Genomic DNA, 4575 nt, shown 5'->3' with positions numbered 1-4575 from the left:
AGACCCTGAGAATGTGTGTGTGAATGGGGAATGAGGGTGGAGGGAAGAGGGTGGGGGGATGAAGAGGATAACAAAGGGACGACATGCAGTTATTGGCCAATATGAAAGTGTTCATGAATAAACCATAGTGGATTTAAAAAAAAAACAATTATAGGGAAATATATTCTTGGAATTATTCAGCCTAATGTGAGCCAGATTCTCTCTCTCTCTCTCTCTCTCTCTGTCTCTCTCTCTCTCTCTCTTTGTCTCTGTCTCTGTCTCTGTCTCTCTCTCTCTTTCCCTCCCTTTTATCTTTCTCCCCCTTTCTCTCCCTTTCCTTCCCTCTTTCCCTCTCTCCCTTTCTCTCTTGTATCACTTTCTTTCTCTTTCTCTGTCTTTCTGTCTCCCTCCCTCCCTTTCTCTCTGTCTCTGTGTCTCTGTCCTCTCTCTGTCTGTCTCTCTCTCTTTCTCTGTCTGTCTGTCTCTATCTCTCTCTTCCTCTCTCTGTGTGTCTCTTTCTTTCTCTCCTTCTGCTTCTCCCCTGTTTCTCTCTCTCTCTATCTATCTATCTCTCTGTCTCTCTGTCTCTGTCTCTGTCTGTCTGTCTCTGTCTCTGTCTTTCTCTCCTTCTCCCTCTCCCTCCCTCCGTTTCTCCCTCCTTCCCTCTCCCTCCTCCTCCACCCTAAGATCTGTCTGCTAAACTTCTGAAACACCCTTTGCCTTTTTGACCCTTCAACTTGTCTTGAACTTCAGAGGAAAAAAAATGGGGGGATGGCGTGTGAGCCTAACTAAGCACTGTATGCATGGGGGGGGGGGGTGCAGAAGGAGGAGGAGAGGGGGCCTCTCAAGCCTCGGATATTAGCCTGGAAAAAAAAAATCACAATACATTCTGTTCATGGACTTCGTAAATATTTGTTGCTTCCTTGGGCTCCAAGGCAGTGCCTTGGGGGGAGATCTGGGAGAAAAGGGGCAAATGAGAGGAAGAGACAGGCTCGTCTCCTCTCCCCTTTGCAAAGACACTAAACAGACAAGGCCTGGGCTTAAAAGGAGGCCTTGTAGTGCGGCTGTAAGCATAAAGTTCCAAGGGGGCTGGGGGCGGGGGGCAGAGGAGCAGGCCTGATATCTGGTAATGGGAAATCCATTCGCGTTTAATGAAATGATTGTGAGCCAAGTTCCTGAGTTATTGAGAGGCCTGGACAGAAGCAGATCCCCAGGCCCTGGCCTGCTTCCTTGGAGGAAAATGGGCTGGAACAGAGACATGGGCCCAGCACACAACAAGGTACAGAGGAAGGACAGACAGAGACAGAGGCTGGGAGGCAGACAGAGAGTGGGAAAAGAGTGTGAAAGACAGAGATGGAGGAAGAGAGAGAGAGAGAGAGAGAGAGAGAGAGAGAGAGAAACAGAGAGAGGGAGAGGGGGACAGACTCTTCAACTTTGAGGTTTTTTGTTTTGTTTTGATGACTCCTTGTCAAACCCCAGCAGCCTCTTTCTGCACTGGGGACAATAAGAGAAAACATTTAGAAAATAAAAACAGGACCAGAAATAAGGCAAAGGAAAGAGTGACAAAAAATGTGAAAAGCAAAATTTCTAGAAACCAAACTCTGTCCAATTCTGACATTCTCTCAAGTCCTTCCCAGCTCTGTCATTCCGTGTTCTAAGGTCCCTCCCAATTCTGACATTCTAGTATTCTCCAGGTACTGGGGCAGCAGCGTGAGGTGTTTGCAAATGCCCAGTATGAACTCACCCATGTGATACCTAACCTTGCATCAAACTGTGAAAAGAGCCTGTGGGAGGCAGCTATGTGGTACAGTGGGTCAAGTATACTTACCCTGGAGTTGAGAAGACCTGAGTCCAAAACTTGCCTCATACACTCATGGACCCTGGGCATTTCACTTACCCTCTGCCTGTCTCAGTTTCCTCATGTGTAAAATGGTAATAATAAAAGCTAGTGTATATACATATGTATGGATGTATATCTTTAAAGCTTGCAGAGCACTTTATAAATTCATCTCATTTTATCCTCGATAAAATAAGCTCAACTTATTCAGAAGTCTCAAAGACCTAAGGAAGTTGTCCCATTGCACAAATCTAGATGCCATTAACATAACCAATGTACCTCAATGTAGGAGGTTGGGCTGGGGGTGGTAGGTGAGGGGCTATTGATTATAAGGGAAGTTGAACGAGCAGGCTTATTATTCACTCTGGATGGTCTCCCATGGATTCCCACAGATCCCCACAAATGCCTTTTATAGACTGAGTCATCTTCAGTAGCCTAGCTGTTCTCCACCAACCTTCTGCCATCTTGCTCTCCTAGACCTTCATCTCTCTTTCAGGATTCAACTCATAATAGGGGACAGTGACATCCAAAGGGTTTTGCAATTGGGGGATTGAATAGTGGGAAGGTGAATTTGGAGTCAGGATTTTGAAATCCTGGCTTCTTGTGTATGCCTTTTGTGACCTTGGGTATATTCCTTCCTCTCTCTGTGCCTCAGTTTCCCCTTCTGTACATGTGGGTGACTTGGGCTATATGGCTTTTAAGGTCCTTCCTGAGATCTGTTGAGCCGCCTTCATCAAGGTGGCATGTACCAACAGCCATTGGTGACCATCTAGTCCAATCCATACTACAAAAAAGTATAATTAGACACCAGATGAGAGTCCATCCAGCCTGTTTGGAGGCCTCCAATGAGGGGAAGCCCACAACCTTTTGAAGCATCCCATGCTGCTTTGGGATAGTTTTCCAAAAGACTTGGAAGTTTTCCAGAAAACTCAATTTGCCTCTTGTCAGCCTCAACCTGCTGCTGCTAGCTCTGTCTCAATGGAGTTGAGTAGAATTAGGCTAATACTTCTTCCATATAGTAACTCTCCAAATAATTCAAAACAGCTGCCATGTCACCTCCTAAGCTTCTCCTCTTCAGGATCAAATCTCCAGCTTCCTTAGCTGATCCTTATGTATGGCATGATCTCTTGGCCCTTCACCATCCCAACTGCCCTCTTCTGTATGTTCTCAGTGTTCTTAAACATTGGCACCCAGAATTGAACAAGATTCCAGATGTGATCTGACTAGGGTAGAGTGCAGCAGGATTATCACCTCCTTATTCCTGGAAGCTATGTCTTTCTTTCTTTCTTTCTTTCTTTCTTTCTTTCTTTCTTTCTTTCTTTCTTTCTTTCTTTCTTTCTTTTTTTTTTGAAACAATTGGAGTTGAGTGACTTGCCCATGGTCACACAGCTAGTTAAGTGTCTAAAACTAGACTTGAACTCAGGTCCTCCTGACTCCAGTGCCAGTGTTCTATCCACTGTTCCACCAGCTGCCCCCAAGCTATGTCATTCTTAAATTTAAAATTACATTGCTTCTTTTGGCTTCAATATCACATAACTGACTAATATTGAGCTTGAAATCTACTCAGACTCTAGGATCTTTTCTTTTTTTTCAGACCAACTGCTGTCTAACCATGCTACACGCATATTCATTAAGTCAGTTTTATGAACCAGAGACTTTGCATTTAACTTTCTTGATTTTTATCTTATTACAATCAGCTTAATATTCTAGCCTGTCCTGGAATCCTGGCTCTTTTGCTATCTGATACGACCAGGCACCATACTTTGAGTTTTATAAGATTCATTTTCTAGTATAGTTGGCAAATTCTGCACACTCATACCCCACATTCCTGCTCCAAAATAGTTTATTTCCCTGAGCTGCGAGACCAATTACCATATAATGATGTGTCCTACAAGAAGTAAAATGCAATTAAATTGCCCTCAAGGCTGATGAGGTTGGAGGAGGGTGGGAATGCCAAGGGGTGGGAGAGGGAGATGCATAGGGGAAGAGGAGGGATACAGGAGGTATGCAAACCAGCTTCCCATCAAGCTTTGCTTTTACCTTTAAAGCAATTTAACTCTGCCAATCTTTTCTCTTTTCTCTCTTAATCCAGCAGATGAAGATGACAATTTAAAGGTCATAAAGAGTAAAAATAGTGGTCCCCTGTTTTTACTAAGAGAATAAGAGGAGCTGTTGGAAAAGCTCATGTATTCAATAATTTATTTGCAATTTATTCAACATTTGATCTGTACTTACTCAGAATCTACTATGAGACTTCTTTCCATAGTTGAACTCAAAAGGAATTACTAGCAAGAAAATCCAAGGCTGAGAATACAAGCAAGTATTGAAAGCAGGAAGGTTTTCAGGGTCATGAGTAGATACTGAGATGTTTGGAAGGAGGAGGAAGAGAAAGAGGAGGAAGAGGAGGAAAAAGAGAAGGAGGAAGAGAAGGAAGAAGGGGAAGAGGAGGAGGAAGAAGAGGGGGGAAAATGAGGAAGGGGAAGAGAAGGACATCCTGACCTGTGTCAGGAAATTGGAAGGTGGAAGAATATCACAGAGGAGAAAGGGGAGAAGAACCATCAAATATTTGGAAGTTATCAATCAACAAGCATTTATATCACATCTACTGTATGCCTGGCACCTCCCTCAGAGACTTTTATCCTCTCAGGGAAGACAATGATATGTAAGGAAGTATACACAAGGCAAGAAACAAATAGGAGATTTTTCTGAATTATAGGAAGGAAGGAAGGAAGGAAGGAAGGAAGGAAGGAAGGAAGGAA

The sequence above is a fragment of the Vombatus ursinus genome, unplaced genomic scaffold (assembly GCF_900497805.2).
Source record: "Vombatus ursinus unplaced genomic scaffold, bare-nosed wombat genome assembly UNPS02001287.1, whole genome shotgun sequence".
In the NCBI taxonomy this organism is placed as follows: Eukaryota; Metazoa; Chordata; class Mammalia; order Diprotodontia; family Vombatidae; genus Vombatus; species Vombatus ursinus.
This window is presented reverse-complemented; position numbering follows the sequence as displayed.